General features: G+C 47.3%; 1 long non-coding RNA gene across 1 annotated transcript in view; it reads right to left on the bottom strand.

Annotated features, from left to right (window-relative positions):
- LOC140685008 (uncharacterized) overlaps positions 1-19,400 on the bottom strand; it is a 107,811-nt gene extending 88,411 nt beyond the window's left edge. The window contains exons 1-2 of the long non-coding RNA XR_012058103.1: positions 19,014-19,400; positions 15,314-15,388 (exon numbers count right to left, since the gene is read on the bottom strand). This is a non-coding gene — a long non-coding RNA (uncharacterized lncRNA). The remainder of the gene's footprint in view (positions 1-15,313; positions 15,389-19,013) is intronic.
- Between the last annotated feature and the right edge of the window lie 341 nt (positions 19,401-19,741).

Consider the following 19,741-nt stretch of genomic DNA (forward strand, 5'->3'; position numbering starts at 1 on the left):
GTTCTACTCCTGGCTATGTCAAACAGGCATTACTTTTTTCTCACCTGAGAATAGGCAGTGTGGGTCACAATTCAATGAATTTGTAAAGGTTCAGTGCTAAAGCACATAAATATATTTATAAGCCACACAAATAATTCCACAGGACAGCCAAAAGCTGCACACAAGATGTCTTATCCTTAATTTAAAACCGAATCAAGCTTCAACAAAGCAAGAGATTTTTGAAAAGTGTCAAGCACTAATTAGGAGTGGTGTCAATGAAGCGAAGAGCAGTTTTTAAGAAATAATGTGCAATTTGCAGTCAGTGAAACTCTCAAAACTTGGCTGCTCACTTTTATTGGCCAGCGAGGGCAAGAAGGTGCTGCTGTTCAAAGAAGACATCCTGTACCCAGCCTTAGAAAGAGGTCAGTGTCAAAAAAAAACCCCAGGAAACAAAGCTCTTGGCATTTCCTTAATGAACTGGAAATGCCCAGACCTTATTCCTAGAAAAAAGGGGAGATCCCTTCTCTTTCTCTGTGTGAGAGTGGGGAGAAAAACCCTCCAACCTTTCGAGATGTAGTTTGCAAATTCCCTCTCTCTGACAAGCTCTGGATGAGAAAATATTACCAATAATCTCTCTGTGTTGTCCAGAAGGATGTGAAGAAGTGGGAGGACAGAACAAATCCTTGTGCTGAGATTGTGGAAAGGCTTTGGCTGTGCCTGGAGCCCAACAAACACCCCTGGCTCCCCAATTTCTGCCTGGTGAGACCATCCCTGGGTGGATCCAGGAGGATCACTGCCATACACCCCATCTCCATCACTCTTGCATGAGAGGCTGAAGAACACATTCCACTGGTACAATCCAAAATAAATTGCCCTCACTGGGATTCTCCATCAGTGCTTTTATGGTGCTGGGGTGAGAAGTGCCTATTTATCCTCTTCCATTCCTTGTTCAAAAGCAGAGCCCCTGTCAGAGCTGAGGAGAGCTGCAGCACAGAGGAGACATTATTCTCAGCTTTGGATTAAGATCAGTATTTTAATGAAAGCACTTATTAGCCCCAGCTGGGGCTCAATTTTCCAGTGAGAGTAGGAGAAAAAAAAAATATTGCCCTGACCATTCTTCTCTGGGGATTGCACTGAGACATCTGAGAGTATCAATTACTGATCATAATTCTCTATTGGAAACCAACAGCTGGGGGAAAGCCTCTGGCTGGAAATGCCTGGATTGCTTTACATTTGAAACAACAGCTCCTGGCTATTTGCTGTCCATTCTTTTCCCACTATAGGATGCTGACAGCTCGCAGTGAGGTGCACTGGAAGTCGGATGTGCAGGGAAATTTTGGGGCCTGGGTGGTGTGGGGGGGTTGTCACTGCTGTCCCCTGCTCCTGGGAACATTTTTCAGCCAGAAGAGCTCAAAGGCCTCCCCCTTTCTCCTGCACTTATGGGGTGGAGGAAGGACCACAGGGACACAAGGTTATTCCTGGGGAGCACAGATCCTCACATTCTCTTGGAATGTTTGCACTCTCTGGTGGTTTATCACTCAGACCCCATCAGAACAGGCTTAGGAAGGTTTGGGACTTAATGCAGGGATAAAAGGAAGGGGAATAAGCAATGCTGGAGGGGGCAGTGGCACTCAGGGGTCTCCACGAACACAGAGAGCTTTTCTCTGGACACACAGAGGAAAGCAGCCCCTGAGCTGGAAGCTTGCAGTGGGAAGTAAAAGTTAATTCCATCTCAAACCTTTTACAATAGCTGCTGCAGAGATAGATGGAATCAGAGCTGGAAGAAGCTGCTCTTTCAAAGTCACACTGATAAAATGCACACCAGTTCCATCAGGAGGGGCAGAGCCCTGCCTGGGTCAGCGAGGAGGCTTTGCCAAGGAGCTGGCACAAGGACCAAGTGTCCAGAGCAGCAGCTGGGATGAGTGGGGTGTGGGGGTGAGGTGTGTGCAGAGCCAGCAGGGCCACCAGCCTCTCCCCCATGGTCCCCAAGGGTGGAGGAGGTGGCAGCACTTCCCTCCTGCCCCCAGGGATGGAGGGAGAGACACCCACAGATGTGTGCCAGCAGTCTCAGGGAGTTTAAAGCTGTCTTCACGTGAACAGCTGCGCTGACCCGTAATGGATGGGCGCTCCCAAAGGCAGATTTCCCAAAGAACAGGCTCTGTGTGTGTGTACCACATGCCTTTAGGGGCTGGAGGCTGTGTCAGGGACAGGGAGACAGGAGGGAAGCCCACTCCTGCAGTGGACAGGTTGAAGACTTCACATTCTTTCAGCTGCAGTGGCCGGAGTTATTTTTTCCTCCACTTGGAAAGTCAGATCTAGGTGGGTTTTATCAGAATATCAAATCAACAAAATGCTCTGCCTGAGAACCTGTTTTCTAAATGCCATGGAATAAAAAAAAAGCCCAGCTAGCCTGGCACCAAGAAGCTCAGGAATTTCACAAGACAGCAAAGGAAATCCCAGGCATGTTGGCCTTGAGAACTGTGCTCCTGCCTGAGGTTTGATTAACTTTTTTATTCCCCTCCTCATCCCCACAACCAGCTCATCCCAGCTGAGCTGGCAGCCTGATTCCCTGCAGGGAACAGAAGGGAATCTGCATGAAAACCAAACCTTGGATGACTTTCCCACCTTTTAAAAGAGGGAAAAAAAAAAAAATCCTCCCTGCTGGCCCTAGACTGTGATAACCCAGGGCTGAGGAGGCACCTGTTCATCCCCAAAGCCCAGCCAGTCTGACACGATCCATTCCAGCTCCCAAAAACCCTCCAGCCAAGGGACACAGCGCCCGCAGCTGCTCCCAGCCAAAGGCAGATGCTAATCCTCATCTCCTGGAAACAGGCAGTGAGCACCTGAAAAGAAACCCGGTCCCAGCATCACACAGACCAGCCATTCAGCTCAGGCCAGTCCCATTAGATTTGGTTGACAAAAGAATCCAACGTGCACATTTATAATTTGCCAGAGGGGGGGAAAAAAGGGGAAAGGGAAAAAAAAAAAAAAAAAAAAAGGAAGCCAAGCTTTCTCCTTCTTAATGGAGAGTTTCTGTGGCCCAGCCTCCCTCCTCGTCAGCAGACAGGGTGGAATTCCCAGGCTAGAGGGGAGATCTCCTGGGGCTGATCATGTTCTTAAAGGCATGTTCCCAATCAAGAAGGCTGGGATGAGGCATAACAATTGCATAGGCTTCCTGAGAACTGGCTTCATAGCCCTCCAGACTGATTTAACCTAGTTTTTCATTCTGCTTTCACATCAAAAAATGAAGGTCTGTCTATATCTTGATATCCAGCAAGTGAGGAGATGGAGGCGTATGGTGTATCTCATCCTCCCCTGCCTGCAGCTCTCCAGGGCACGCTGCCAAGGCATTGTGTCAGCAAAGCTCTGCTGATTAACGCTGGGGAGAGAGAAACCAGTGGCCTGTTAAAGGTCTGAGAGTCAGGAGCCATCTAATCCCGGGCTGGCATGGGCTTTGTGTCCTTGAAATTGGTGGAGAATAATTGGTGTCATTACCAGCCTACATTACACCTCTGTTGGGCTGCAAAGACAAACCAGGGTGGGAGGTTTAGGCTCAGGGCCATGGCTGATTATAATTCTCATTAACACTGGGGAAAGTGTGTGTTACTGGGCAAGTGCCAGGCTTGTCCTTACCTTTGGAGCTTCTGGAGCACCTTGAGGCAGTCCCAAAATCCAGAGGTGCATGCTGGCATTTCCCTTTCCAGCTGTGGACCTTCTGGAAGAGATCCCAAGGGGTTCAGGGAGAGAGCCCAGCCCCTGTGCCTGCCCATGTGCTGCCCAGATGGGAGAGACAGAGGTTATCAGTTCTGAGCAGGGATCCACACTGCCAGGGGCAGCTAAAACCAGAGAGAAACCCATGGCTCCATGCCAGGGGTAAATCCCAGGGAGCACCCACAGACAAACAGTGCCAGTCTGGCCACAAAGCCACACGGAGGGAGGTACAGGCTGCCCAGCCCGGCTGCTTTGCAGGAACATTGGGTTGTTCTGTTCCCTGAGAGTGGGGTCAGCCTTTCCTGCAGCCATCAGTCCCTGCTGTGGCATCAGCACAGCCCGTGCTGGTGTCAGAGGGGAGCTGGTGGCTGAAAAGCTCTCTTTAGACCCTGCCACCCAGTCGGACTGAAATCACAACTGGCCTTCTTCATTGCAAGTGCTTTTAACCCCGTAGGAAGGTGCTCCACAGCCCAAGGCACAGTTTTGTGCTGGATGTTGCCAGTTTAGACTTGCAAGCCCAGCTTTAAAGATGCAGCTCTGTAACAGTGCACTGCAAAGTCACCTCTGAGGTCTGGGAGAGCAGACACCTTGCAAATGTAACCCCAAACCCTGCACAACACCATCAGTAGAGCACTTTTGGGAGGTTGCCTCCCATTGCTGAGCTGGCGTGGCAGAACCTCTCTGTGGCAGCTGGGCAGGCCACGTTGGAGGCCACGTTTGTTACACAACAGGGCATTTGCAAAGCTTTTAAAAAAGAAAAAAAAAAAAGCAGCAGATGAAACAAATTAAAGGATTTAGTGCCATGAATATGAATTGCTGCTCTGAGCCATCCTGGCGAATACTAAACTCAGATTATGGATAAAGCCACACCTTGTCTGGCTCAAGCTGCCATGAGACCCCCAGACTTCACTCAGCTCCTTTAGATCCAAGGAAGGAGGGAGCAATATTCCCTTAAAACACATGGGACCAATCCCCAGGTTTCCCACTCACTCTGGGCTCAGTCCTTACTCCCACTCTGTGGCAGTGCAGCTTTATTTGAGCTCACAGCCCCAGCCCACACCCTGCCTGGTCCAGAGGCCACTGTCCCAGGCAAGAAACCAGCACCAAGCCAGAAATTCCCTGAATTTTCTGCCATCGCTCTCTGCTCTTTGCTGCATCCCACAACAGGACAGGGCAAAGGAGGATAAACCTGGCAGTCCCCTGAGCAGACATGGGTGAGCACAGAAACCCTACAGGCCACGTTTTTTGGCAGATCTTTGCCTATCTAAACAAACAGACAACGTGACCTGAGCTCCCATAAATTTCCTGAAAATCTTTAATGACTCTAAAGGCTTAATAAAGTGTTTCACAGCAGAGACAGCAGCCAGTAATTACGGGTTTGGAATCTGAGGTCCAGCTCAGAGTTTGCAAATGCAGGCAGGAATAACAGCCCTTTTAGAGCACAGCACATGTCTTTTACCACCATAAACTCCGTTTTTTGAGCTGCTGTGCCCCTAGCCAAGCATGCTGTCAGCAGGAGCTTTAATCAAACAGCAAAATACATTAAATATAGAGGCAAATCCTTAGGGATGGAGTTGCAAAGCATTGTGAAAGTGTCAACTGACTGCTGGGAGACCATGATTTAGCAAAAAATTATAAAGGGGCAGCTACAGGCTGTAAAAGCCAGACTTCTACTGGAATTAGGATGTGCAGGAAAGGTTTGGGACCTCCCATCTCGTGGGAGGGTTGTCACTGCTGTGTCCTGCTCCCAGTATCCAACACAGAGACCTCAGCACCACATCTGCAGGTGGATCCTCGGCAGCTGCAGCAGGTTTAAAAGAGGGGAAGGGGAGAGAGGGGCCACAGCTCCCAGGGACACCCCTCAGCTCAAGGGGAGCTGCTGTTCCAGGCTGGTTCTGCAGATCCCAGCTCTGGAGAACACACTGCCCCAGGAGCACACAGCCTCACACGCTGCTTGGAAAGGCTGCCAGTCCCAAATTACTCATCACATCTCTCTGACTGCCTTTAAAATGTTTTTCATCAGCACTTTGGTCATTTTTTCACTTTTATACATGGTGCTGTTTGCAGAGCCCCTCTTTAAAGCCCATCTGACAGGTTTCAAAATCAAGCGAGCCTGTTAGTTTTTCCTTTTGCCTGTCATTACACAAGAGCAGTGCTTGAGATCCAAGTTTCTATTAAAAAAGAGGACTAAATTAAGCTCTTGCATGAGGTCTCTGGAGATGCATCAGTCAGTGCTTTCTTACACATGTCTTTTACAGAGCAGGGAAGTTTATGTACCAACACAACCACGGCTGTTCGACTGTCAAAGCCCCTAGAGCTACATCAATCCACAAAAAGAGCAACCAAACTCCTTTGAAACTTCTGCAGTGAGGCTGGAGAGAGGAATTTGATGTTTGATGCTTTAATCATAGAGTTGGAGGCCTCCACTGCTCCGTGGTGCTGACGGCTGCAGGAGAGCTCACACCACGCACGGGCGAAGAAATAAAGTTGAGATAAAGGGAACTTCAAGGAAAAAGAACTGGAAGGCACAGTGAGCCCTGTAATTCCAAACATTGTGTTAGACTCCTCCTGGCAAGTGTCCCTTTTCATAGATCATTGCAGGATTTTTTAGTTGTTTCTAAAACTTTAGAAAGAAAATATCTCACACGCCCGCTGCGATTGGAACGCGCCAAAGCAAGTAAAGAGAGCATTGTTAATGTTTCCAGAGATCTTTCCATGCCATTGAACCATTCCATTGGTTCAGTCTGTACAACAAGAAAGCAAATGGCTCAGATTACTTATCTCATTATTTAAAAAAAAAAAATAAAAACCACAAACAAAAAAACCTCTGGATTTTGCAGTGTTGCATCCCTCTGTTTCCAGAGCCAGCCCTGGGATGTGGTGAATAATGTGAATAATGCAACCCTCAGTCCTGCTTTGGCAAAACAGATGAAGTCCTGACTTGTCCTTCTCTTGCTGGTGTTTTTGGAAAATGCAGGAAGGGAAAAACTGTCAGACAGAAATAGTCTGTGTGTCACTTCAAGCCAGTCACTGGGAGCTGGATTCAGAGCCCACTGAAGTCAGTGGAAAGATTCCTCCCGACCTCCACGGGGTTTGGCTCAGCCCCACTGCAATGTGCTCCTTGCAGGTGTAGGTTTACATGTTCCTTTTCAAACGGCCTGAACAAAGTCTGCCCTCAAGAACCACCTTAACCACAGCTGCATTTGTCTCTAGCAGGGAGCTGCCAGCCTGCCTTCAGCAATGTTCCTGCTCTGGGGCCAAAGCTCCAGCCAGCACATCCCTCTGTCCTTCTGCAGCCCTGCCCCTTTTGTAGGGCCACATTTCCAAGTGTGCAGTCACACAGAGCTGGCCTTTACATCTTTTCCCTCCGTGGCTCACGCCACTGCCACCCCAGCACCTGCAGAACCATCCAAGGTTTCCTGGGAATTGCAGAGTTAATTTCCCACATTAACATTCCCCTTGGAGAGGGCTCAGCTCTCTGCTGCTGGCTGGCAGCACTGGGCAGGGGCAGAGCAGTACGTGGTGACATTCATATAAATTTCTCTTTATAGATATATATTAATAGCAGCACTCCTTTCATTTTATCCTTTTAGATAATCCCGAGCAAACTCTCTTCTGAATATATCACTTCATATTCCAGAATACTCAATGAGGAACTCAGTTCCAACTTGAGGTAAAAAATCCAATTTTTTTTTTTCACTTCTTAGCTTATTTTAGCTAACTGCAGGAAAGGCTCCATCAGGTAACACAGAGATCACTGACAACCCAGAATTAAGATCCCCTCCTGAGTTTGGTGCAGGAGGAAGAGGTTCCTGCACTACCAGCAGCTCTGTAAACCAAACAGAAAGTGAAATCAAGGTGCATCTTGCCTAAATAAATCACTTATGTGCTTGGGTGTTCTCCTCTACTCCCCAGATGGTCATTGAACACTCAGAGACAAAAACCAAAAACCAAAAACTGAGCACAAAGGGACAAAAACCAAAAACTGATCACAAGAACCAAACTTACACCATGCAATGCTGAACTCAGAGGGCTAAAGGACACCCCTGGGAGCAGCAGCAGGGACAAATAAGCACCAAGAACATTCCTTCACCTTTCTGATTGCTCATTAAGCCTTGGCACAGCCCCAGGTGTGCACCAGCCCTGCCTTCTCCCCTGCTACTGGTGTGTGTGCAATGCAAACGGGGCCTGGGGTGGGGATCCCCACCTGCAGAAGGTGACCTGGGGCTCTGCACAAGCTGGGAGCAAATATGGAATGTGCCAGGGATGACCTGTGCAAGAATTTATTAATTTTGCCAGAATTGAGGTGGTGTCCATCTGTAATTCTTGGGCACAGGATGATCAGGGGAGACTGGCTCTCTGCCTGCCTCTGCTGCTCTTTCCTGCTCTCACACTGTGCCACTTTTCAGATCTGTGCCTTTTCCTGTGCCTCAGTTTCCCCATCTGCAGGTCTGGACATCAAAGATGCTGTGTGTAATTTTTAAAGAAAGGAGCAAGCCAAAAAAGGGATAGAGGGAATGGAAAGGCAAATCCTTCCAATATTAGTCAGCCCTTACTCTGGCTGAGTAAGCAGCACAGAGAGGAGGAAGGAAAAGGAACCAGGAAGGCTGGAAGTGCTGGGTTTCAGACAATTCCACCGTGGCAACCACGTCCCTTTAACACAGGGGACAGTTCAAATCAGCAGCCCTAAGCTTGGTCCTGCTGGGCTTTGCTCCCTGCCAGCAGTGCTCAATGTGCTGCTTTGTGTCTCAGGGAGAAGGGGAATTGCTGTCCTTCATTCTCTACAGATGTGCAGATATCTGAACCTGCTCAGCCACCAGGCTGAGCTGCCTCCAGAGCCAAAGGAGGTTCACAGGAGGCTTAGGAAGACTATCCTGAGAGATGAGAGTTGGGTTTCTGCTGTTCAGTTCATGCCATTTGCCCCTGGAAAACACCTGCTGGTTTCTTCCCTTGCGCTCACAGGGAAGCAAAAGACAATTTCATGCTGCTCCTTGTCTGCCTCCTCTGCCTCCTGCAGGCAGTTCCCACCAGGGTTCCCTATCAGGTGTCACATCTGGGAGGGATGGAAGCTGACAGGCCTGCCCAAGCATCTCAGATTAACCATTTCCATGCTTTTCCCTCTGTAAGCCCTGCTCCCAGGGGCAGTGGTAGGTAAAGAACTGGAGACTGAGGAAGTTCTCCTCAGTTTGGGACAGCATCAGCTGATACAACCCCAGCCAGGCCAAAACTAACACCAAACACGTGTCCACTTCAACACTCCTGCAAAATTACAACAACATGATGCTGTGACACCCCCCAGAGTGACTCTCTTCAGAACGGAGGCAGTGGGAAAATGAAATGTCCATCCCTGGAGGGTGGAGTGTGGAGGGAGATTCAGATCCCAGACTGCAGAGAGAGGAGCTGAGTCAAGGTGAGCGTTTCACTTTCACCCTGAAGGATTAAAGTCTTTAGAGGACACACTGACAGTCTCTCAGCGCTGCTCTATCAGCCCATTTTCTGGGAAAAGCAGGTGGGATCACTAAGGACAGGTAACTTCCCACTGAAGTTACTGAACCATCTGATGGCAAAGCAACCCAAATTCCTGGCAGGGAGCAGTCATACTTCTACAAATCACTAAGGTTAAAAACCCTGGTAATAAAAACCACAAGCTGAGACACTTGGGGCACCCCCACGTTTCTGTGCATTTATCTGACACTTGTCAGTTGAGATTCCTCTTTTACCAAAATACACAGAAGCAGAGGGACTTTCAGGGGATCTCTGAAAACAATGGGGACTTGGAAATTTAAAAAATTCCCAGTTCCTGGGCTAATGCCCCAATGACTATTCCCTTTCTAAACACAAGGCAGCTAAGATCCTGCTAAATTTGCTATAGTGAGGGGTAGAAAATAACAGGATTTACAGGGTTAGGTTTAACAGGGTTAACAGGATTTTAAGGTCAGGACTTAAAATAATACAGCAAAAATGAAAATCCACAGTCACAAAGAACTCTGTGTATCATAATTTCTTTCTCCCTGCCTCTGCACAGGCTGTAAATCAACCCAGATCAGGAGATGTCACCAGCCAGTGCTGTCCCCTCCAGCTCAGGGCACTGGGCTGGCAGACAGGATACACAGGGGGTTTATTTTCAGGGCCTGACACTGAGCTGTTATGTGACACCTGGAAGGTCACAGCACATTTCTGCTGCTTCTCCCACCAGCTGCTGGTTAGGTTATGATTATTTCTATTATTTCTACCCCTGCTGCTATAGGCACTACCAAGGAACTCCCTGCAGATACCAGGATCGCACAGTGCAAATCACTGCGTGCACAAATTCTGTCAAAAAACTCTTCTCCCAGGAGAAATTTATACCCTAAACCAAAGCAAAACAGGTGGAAACAGGCAGAAATGCTGGCCTGGGGGCACCAGGGCAGCCCCTCACCCCGGGTTCAGTGTCCTGGCTGAAAGCACTGATCTCTTTTGGGGTTACTAATCATCACCATGCTATCAGCCACACACAGCTCATGTGCACAAAGCTCCTGGGCTGCACACAGGGGCTTAAAACCCAGGCAAGCAGATCCTGAGTGCCCAGAAAAAAACCCTCAATCCACACCTTGAGTCTCTCCCAAGAAGGGAGGGAGGGCTTTTGCTGATTTGAGCCACACTCTGAAGATGGCCAGGACAAGTATTTGGCACAAAGCGATGCCAGGGAGAACTTTTGCTTGCTTTTGTTTTTCCATGGATGCAGAATCCTGCCTAAAATAATCTCCAGCTAGAAATCCTGGGCTGCCGTGGCTGCATGGCCTGGATTTCTCTTGCAGCACCCAGAATTTCACACATGGGGTGAGCTCCTGGGTGTGCTGTAATTGATGATAGGTTTTCTTGCACTTCTATCCTCGTTAGTTCTACATCACAGAGAGTGTGGAACTCAGGCACTGCCAGCCCAAGAAAATTAAGATGTGACATGGTTTTTCAAGGACATATGCTTGGGGTATGTGTTTTTTCCCCCCACCTCTATCAATGCAAATCCCAAATGGAGCTATCAACAAAAATAAAGGGAACAATCCTGACCCAGTTTAAAGTTGTGTGGGTTTTGGTTTTTTTTCTTTCATTCTTTTACTTCTCAAGGCGAGAGACAGAACAGAGGCCACAAGCAGAGCTGCCAAAACACATATGCATGTTGGATGCTTTTGTCTAAAGACACTATGAAGTGCTAAAATATTAAATATGTCAAGCAGAAAGGTTTTCTCTGGTCTTCAGAGCTCTGCAAAATGGCAATAAAAATGTAAGAGAAGAATGCTGAATAATCAAATGTGGTTTCTTTTTTTAAATGTAAATAGTAATGGCTGAGTCCTGGATAACGCAAGGATTTTCAGCCCCATTTCTTCCCCTGTGCTGGAGGGATCATTTTTAGGGATAAGGGACTTGTAGGGTCCCACTAGCAGACATCCTGAATTGTGAGAATCAGGACCATCCTGTATCAGAGGGGGTTTGCACCATCCAATCCAGGCCCTGAAATTCAGAGTAAGCTTGGCTTTGCAGTCCCCCTGCCCAGCTCAGAGCTGTTCAGAGCCAGTCTTTAGACTCAGGGCTGTTCTCCAGTCCTAACGATCTGCTCAGCTCCTGACTTCTCCAGCAGGACTGCCAGTAGGGAGAGGTGCAGAGAGGAGGTTTTGGAAAAGCAAACACTCTCCTCGGGTGAACTCAGCAGTGACCCCCAAATGTGACCCCAAAACTCCACAAACAGCCCCTGAGTGACCGTGACAAACTCTGCTCAGGGCTTCAAGGACAAGCTGGGACATAAAGTCCACTCTCCCTCCCCAAACCTGCCGTGCTGCTCATCACCCCTGCTGGTATTTAGCTGTTCAGACCACGCTTCCCCCTCCACCCCACAGCACCAGGGATGATGGAGCACTCTGAGACACCAAAGGTGGGGCTGCAGCAGAGCCCCTCATTGTGTTGGTGGAACTCATGTCCTCGTTGTTGTTGTTGTTATTGTTATTATTTTTGTCTGCCATTAAATACCAAGCAATTCTGGTGTTCTGAAGTGACCTTCTGGAGCATGTGCTCGAGCCCGTGGAGCCCAGCCAAAGCTACTATTGTGGATTTCATGCCAAGGCTTGGGAGAACCCTGGCTCCCTCCCATTGTTTTCTTTGGCCAGGCTCTGTGGATTCTCAGCCTGGCAAGAAAGCCCCGTTTTAAAAGTACTGGCAAGCCCTGTGCAGTTTGTCACAGCATGGCCCATGATTTAGGACCTCCATTTAGGCTCAACACTGGGATCTTTTGTTCCGCGGCGCTGGGACACCACTCGCGACTCCGCGACTTCATCAACGCCGCTCGGCTCCAGGGTGCCAGGGAGGGTTTTCCCCCCTGAATCTACAGCCCAGACTGGGAATGGCTGAGGGGAATTGAGGCAGATTTATCCATCAGCCTTGCAGCCTTAGCCTCATTTGCACCAGCCTTTCTCACACAGCCTTTCTCACACAACGGGCGCTTCCGTGCTAAAACAGAATTACTGCAATTACTGCCTACCTGGGTAAAGCCAGAGCTGGAGGAGAAGGATTTGCACTTTTTTCCTTTTTTTTTTTTTTTTTTAATAGAAACTCATTTTTATTTATGATTCGACCTCAGAAATAGAGGTGAAATTTGAAGGGATTAAAAAAATAAATAAATAAAACCAAAACCACCTCTCTGGCTCCACAAATCCTTCTTACAGGTCCCTCAGGCTTTGCTAGGACGTAGTTATAAGCAAAAAATGACTCTGCAAAAAACAGCCCTTTGGTAAAAACCAGCTCTTGCACAATTTGTATATTTTGGAAGCCATATTTGACCATTTTACTGGCTAAGGATACCCAAAACCAGACTCTGAGATCCAAATCCTCTGTGCATGGGGAGGAGGGGGAAGAGGGCAAGCTGAATGTTTAAAATCAAACCAGTGAAGGCGAAATGTCTTCTTCTAGAAATAGAGTCCTGAAATAACTGCCACCCTTTTCACTGTCAAACTAATAGAGAATAATTGAATACAATTAGTAAATCATGGGTAAAAATGTAAATGAGGCAGCAAACCAGCTAATGAATGACCACCCTGGACCATAGCACCAGGGACTGAGTTGGCAAATAACAGCAGAGAGGAAGCTTAGACCGGGGTCAGTTCCCACTAATACTGAGCCTAGAAAATCAAGGATGTGGTTGGTGATCCTCCTTGGCCCCTGCAGCCAGTACAGATTCCTGTGGGGTGCAAAGAGACAAGGAAATGTTTAATTTCCTCCATTTATAGCCCACTGTGCCACCTTTGTTACATAAGGCACTTGCAGCCTTCTCACAGGAGAGCTTTGTTTGTTGTTTTACAGTCTCTGTGTGACTGCAGAGAGGACTCAGAGTCTGGGCTAGGATAGGAAAAGTGCTGCCACTCTAATACATCTGCCTGCATTAAAGTCTTTCAATTCCAGCTCTTCCTTTAGCACCTCAAAAGTGTAAGTGAAAAATATCAGAGGAACTGCCCGTATTTCTGTATTGATAAAAGAGGGGGAAAAGGAGAAATGTCACAAGAGACAAGCATGACATGACCCACTCTGGAGCCTTATGGCAACAGCATTTGGGGATGTCCCCTCTGGTCTGTATCTCACCCCAAAAGGTTTCTCTGGGCTTCTGGCTGATGAGTTTGACCCAGCAGAGCCTTGTTTTTCTCCTTTTATCCACCTTGTCTCAGGAAGCGTGGAAATCACCCTTGCTTTATGGTGTAACATTGGAAGTGTTCTGCTCATACCTAACCACGGTCATAATTCCATCTTGATCCTGTCTCTGGCACTTATCCAGAGCATTTCTAACTGAACCCTATCAGCAAAAGCCAATCCTGATCAAGACATGGCAAACCAGATCCTCGAACAGCTTGGAAAGTCCTCTTGTTACATTGGTGGGTATTTCTCAATGTCAGAACACCCACAAGCATTGCAAGGCCCAAAAAACCACAGGATAAACCAGAGCCTGGAGATGGGAGGCATCTCCCTCCCGGTGGCTCAGCACACTCGTGGACACAGCTTAGGGCGTGAGGAGCTGCTGTGGTTTCTCGCCAGGCTCAAACCCTCACACGGTTTTTCTGCAAACACACCTTGAGGTTCCCCTGTGACCAACTGGAAGTTGATAAAACAACCGTGGATTAACAAGGGAAAGGGTCAACTCCCAGGCACCCCAGCCCCTGTCACAGCTCACGGGTGCAAATCCCAGTTAAGCTAAAGAAAACTAAAACCTGTGTTCACACAAGCCCACTCTGATTTCTGTGTACACTTCAGGGCCCTGCCATTTCTGCTCCCAAGTTCACACCCAAACAGGAAAGGGACAATCTTGTGCTTCAGGTGTGACTGAAATCTCACTCAACTCCCCATGCTCATGAGAATTCAAGGCTGGATCTCGCTGAACAGCTGACCTGACTTCAGTCCTGCCACATGAGGCCAAACCCTAACAGAAACCACCTGTGGTATTTCAATAACATTAAATCCAAGCTGAATTCAGCCTTGTACCTGACTCGCATCCAGCATCGATTTCTTTGGCCCACTTCAAGTCTCTTGCTGTCAACACTCCAGGGCTGAGAGTCATGGAAGAATGAGCTGCATTCTGTTAAACCTCATGGCCAGTGCTGCCAGCTGAAGCGTTCTCCCTGCTCCCCATGCTGAGGATGGGGTATGAAACAGAACAGTTTGTTTTCCAAATCTGATGCAAGGCTCCAGTTATTCAGCTTGCAGCTCTGACTGCGAGAGGGTTTAGCCAGCTCTGACAACATATGGATGTGGTCCACGGTGCTGGCTGTTTCCTATAGGATCTGGAAAGCTCTGAGGCATGACTCTGTCTTTCTGCTGCACTTGGAATTTGCTGTGATGAGCAGGAGGAGGAATTCCTGGGAAAGGCCAGGACCTATCCAAGGATGGTCCCAGATGCTGCCTCTGCACACACCAGCTCGTGAGTGCAATATTCTGAGGTTTGTGTGTTCAGCCAGCACCTGGCTGGCTGCAAACTGACCTCTGCTAGTGACAGAGCAGGAAATCTCTTATATTGTTATCTCTTTTGGCCTTATTTATAGAATTCTTGTTGATGCCTCAGCTGCAGACCTTGTGCCACCACAGACCTGCCCAAGGAGAAGATGTGTGGGGATGTTTTAACCACATCAGCATCGAGCTGCAGCCCCACCAGGCCTTACTGATCATGGAATTCCAGCAGCAAACATTTTAACAGCTCACTGATTCCCGCTTAAATACATCCTCTTTACAGCCCAGTCTTCCCCCAAGTCCTGCAAAGCTGGCAGATTTCTTGAGGCAAAGTGACATCTAAGATCATCTAAGACATCAAAGATGTCTTGGCATCTCCAGACTTTGGTTCTCCAGCAGCACCAGGTCCTGCCAACATCATGAGGTGACCAAAAAATGAGGATTTGACTGTATGGCTTTCACCTCATCCATTTAGGTTTACAAACAAGCAGAAATGCAAACATTAGCCAGAATTGTTTATGATACGAACAGGGATCTGGCATATGCCACTCCATCACCTATTTCTGTCACAGGAGGTTTCCTTGTCTCTATTTGCCATCAGCACAGAGGAATTTGCTTCACTTATTTGTATAAATGTGCCAAATAAAGTAAATGTAGTTATCCTCACATGTCAAAATGAGGGAGGGCCACCAGAGATTCTGAGGACAGGACAGCAACTCCATCCTTGCACAGGAAATATCCACTGAAATTAAGATAATAAGAGCAAAAAGATTAATAGAAAATCAAAGGAGAACATACTGCATTTTCCCCTCAAAGGCCTAATACCACAACCATTAAATCAGTATCAAAATTTCCACTGTATTTAGAAAACAATTTAAATATCTCTGGACAAAATACATTCTGTACAAAATGTCATTTGTGTCGAAAGAATGTTTGGACAAGGAACCAGTGACTGTTATTATTGGCAATATCAGAGAAACAAGGCCCCAGCTGTCCTTTCCTAGAAGGGTTAAACTTCTATTATGAAACAAGAAAACAATCTCTGTAAGGAAAAATTTTCCAGCCAATGCCCATCCAAAACTCCAGGTCAGCAGCAAATACATCCAAATACACAATAAGGTCATACGAAGAAATTCAGAGAACAGCCCTCTTTGTCTAGAATATTAAGTACTGGAACAAATAACAGCAACATCCTCATGAGTTGTTCACATTTTTCCCAGCACAGCTCTTCCATGCTGAGGGCTGCTTTCTTTTTCCTATCACTCTGTGTGGATTTTTCTCTCTCGTCATTTGTCTCCCCTGGATTCCAAGTAAAGCAAGGAGCGTGTCTTCTCCTGGAGTCACCTATGAGACTGCAGATCCCTGGAGCTGGCCCAACCAGAACCCTTTTTTGTGTATTTGTTCATTTGTGGTCTCTTTTAAATGAATAAAACACTCCAATAACCCTCATTCCTCTTCTTGCTATCCTACCTTTTCCCACCAGGTCCCTTCTTCTCTGCTGTTCCTCAGTCCTTTCCTTCTCAGAACATTTCTCACCCCAAGATTTTCAGCAGTGATTGCTACAATTTCTTACCCAACCCCAATCCAAACACTTCTCTTTATGCTGCATAATTATTTCTCACAAATAGCGTCTCCAGGCTGGGACCTTGCAGATGGGGAAAAATCATGCAAACAATTACTATTGTTTTTGCAATAGTAATTTTAGGTGGAGGGGTCCCCAGAGCTCCTCAGGTTTTTAACAAATGATTTATATATTGCATAGCAAGATAAAGGGGGGAAATGGAACTCCAAAAGACTGTATGCACAGAATTTCTTAACTGATCTTCTCTGATCCTGCTTGAAGTGGCATAAATATAAAGGAGAGTCAGAACCTATTGAGCCACGGTCTGTTTACCCAATCCCCACATTATACAAGATGTGAGCTCTAAAGAATTCCTTCTGTTCTCTGTCCTCTTAATTTCCACTTTTTGGGCAACTTTTCAACCAAAAGATCAAGCACTATCTGCTTTCAAAGTGCCCCTAATGAGGTAATTACTGGGAGCATAAAATACACCCATTTATTGTAACTGAAGCCACCGCAGGCTGGGGCCAGGCAGTGCTCAGAGTTCGCTCCCCTGGCAGCTCAGAGATGTCCTGCCCCGTTCAAATCTTTTTTTCTGTAAAGGAGTAAGACATCTCCAGTGCCCATCGTGATGGAATTACCCTGCTGACCCCTTCTTGAACAAACTTTGCAAACCACGAGCACCCACATCTGAGCAGAGACCGAGATTAAACACGGTTGTTTGCAGAACTTTTTCCTGCAGAAGTGCTCGAAGTTCTTTTCCAAAAAGCCTCCCTCCCATCCCACAGACATCCTGTGCTGGGTCAGGAGCTCACCACCGGCCATGGCTCAAGCCATGCCAGGGACAGGAGGAACTTTTTGTTCCTCCAGCAGCTCCTGGGAGCCAGACCTCCCATTGCTCCCCACGGCCACGGCTCCAACCTGCCATTCCTGGGGTCAATCCTCTAAATCTCCTCACACCCTTCATTTTGGGTCTTGGCCGAGGGAGATTATCCAGAAAAGTGCTTTCCTAAGAACTGCCCAGCTCCTGTGCATGAGGGTGGGGGTCTCTGCCACTGACTGGGAGTAGAACTGGGCAAAATCCTTCAGGGGAAGGAAAAGAAAACCAGCAACAGCAGGTTGGCTGGATGTAAATTCCCTCCAGCGCCTGAAGGAACTGCAGGAAAGATGGAGAGAGACAATTTATAAGAGCCTAGAGTGAGAGGACAAGGCTCCAAAGTGAAAATAAATAGGTTTAGATTGGATATTGGGAAGAAATTCTTTCTTGGGAGGGTGGGCAGGCCCTGGCACAGGATGCCCAGAGAAGCTGTGGCTGCCCCTGGATCCATGGAAGTGCCCAAGGCCAGGCTGGACAGAAGCCTGGGATAGTGGAAGGTGTCCCTGCTCATGGAGTAGAACAAGATGATCTTTAAGGTCACTTCCCACCAGGCCGTTCCATGGTTCTACATTAATTCTAGCAAATTGTCTCAATTGAAAAAGACACATCCCAAAGTGGGGAAAAAGAAAAAAAAAAGAAAAAAAAAAAAAAGGAAAAAAAAAACCAACCAAGAAAAAAATCAAACCAAGCCAAACTAAAAACCCCCACAACCAAACCTGTGAGTTAAATATCTTTTTTTTAAACTTGATTTCAGTCCCAAGTTAGTTCAGATTTTTTTATCCTGCCTGCTTAATTTAAAATCAAGGCCTTTCTTCTGAATTTTCAGATCAGCTAAGCAAAGTTGAAAAATTTATCAGAAGTACAAGTCTGGTTGTGAATTATCAGATATTCTTGTTTGAAAGACTTGTGCAATTATTTTGACATTTTATTTTCACCTAGAATTTCAGTTCCCAGAGGAAGGGAAAGTTGAGATTTCAGTTCATTCACATCCCCAGGAGCCAACCTAAAGCTGTGGAAGCGAGTGTCCTTAAATGATTTCTTGCTATTCTACAGTCACAATTAGCTCAGATCGCAATGTCGACTTTGCTTGGGCTCAGCTTCAAGACTAACATTAAACTCTACTGCTGCATAATCCTGTGGCTGATACCTTAGTCATAATGTGAGCTAATAGGTCAACCTTGGCATTTGGTAAGTCATAAAATGGAAAAAAAAAAAAAACAGTTATGAGAGCTTTAGAATTCTTACTAGACAGCACACAGTAACTCTTGTTCCTGAGTCATCCTGCAAAAGCTTTTTATAATATCTTGCATTTGCTCTCCCAGCAAGCGATTACACTTCTGTGCTCTTCCCCAGCCGTGCAAAGCAGATCTTTGAGGCTCGGAGTGCCAGGAGGGATGGATGTGCTGCAGGGAGCACTCCCACGGGCAGCACGTGCCAGGACTGCAAATCCTGCAGGAGAATCTGCAGCGAGCCCAGCGCAGGGAATGCCACCACGTGCTGCATTCTGCACTGGGCTGCAGGCAGGGATGCTGCTGACCTTGGAGGGGAAATGCACCGCTGCCATCAGGGATGGGGCTCAAAGAGCACTCCCAAAGCTCTGTGCTCGCAGCCCAGGGGCAAACAGAACCAGCTCCTGCCCAAAGGACAGGACCCTTCAGAGCCACCTCACTCACAGGAACACCCAGGCTGTGCCAGGCTGGTCTCTTCAAGCTCCTCTTGGAAATGGGACTCAATCCCTAAGAGGAGTACTTCCCTTCCCAGGGTGCCTGGCTGCTACCAAAAGAAACAACTGGGTGTAGATCTTTAGTATTAGGAGCAGAAGGCTGACCTTTTCTTGAGTCATTTTTTATCCCTTTTCTGTATGGATTGAAAAGATTAAGTATTTTTAAAGATAATATAAAATGACCCAGCAGAAAGCCAGGCACTCACGTGGCAGCAAGATTGGTGGAAGACATCCTGTGCTTTTGGACTGCATCAGCTCAACGCTGCTCCTTCAGCTTTTCCCTGGTGGTCACTCTGGAAAAAAAAAGGTTGGGAGATTCCCTGCTCCACCTGGGGCACATCCCACAACAAATCTGGCAAACACCTGCCCCAGGAAGGAGGAATCAATCAGTGTCTTGCAGAGAAGGAACCTTGGAAGATCCAGTATTGCACATTTTGAGTGCTGTCCAAATTCCAGACGTGTCCTTGCTCCCTGTTATGCTGCTGGTCCTGAGCATTCCTGCAGTGGGGGTTCACAGGGTAATTGCCATCCTCCTTACCAGTAACTCAGTCTGTGGGGCACAGAGGGAGCTGCTAACTGAACCAGAGTCACCATTATTCAGTATTTCCTGTTCTCTCACTAAAAAAAAAAAAAAAAAAAACAAAAAAAAAACACCACCAAACAAAAAAACCCAAAACCCCTCAGTCATTTTATCACAGAGCACAAACGATGACCAGCAAATTTGCAACACTTCCAGGGCTGAAATCTGTTTGTATCAACCATCTGTCATTAATAACAGCTCCACAATAACAGCTCAGAGGGAAAACATGTACAATTCACCATCCTCTTTTGGCACCTGGGTAACACAATTTGCTTTTCGGAACCACTCGATAGCCAACAGTTTTCATGGCAGTCAGCATGGGCAGGAGATAAAGAACATTGTTTGGACAGATAA

Source organism: Taeniopygia guttata, chromosome 13 (genome assembly GCF_048771995.1).
Source record: "Taeniopygia guttata chromosome 13, bTaeGut7.mat, whole genome shotgun sequence".
NCBI lineage: Eukaryota > Metazoa > Chordata > Aves > Passeriformes > Estrildidae > Taeniopygia > Taeniopygia guttata.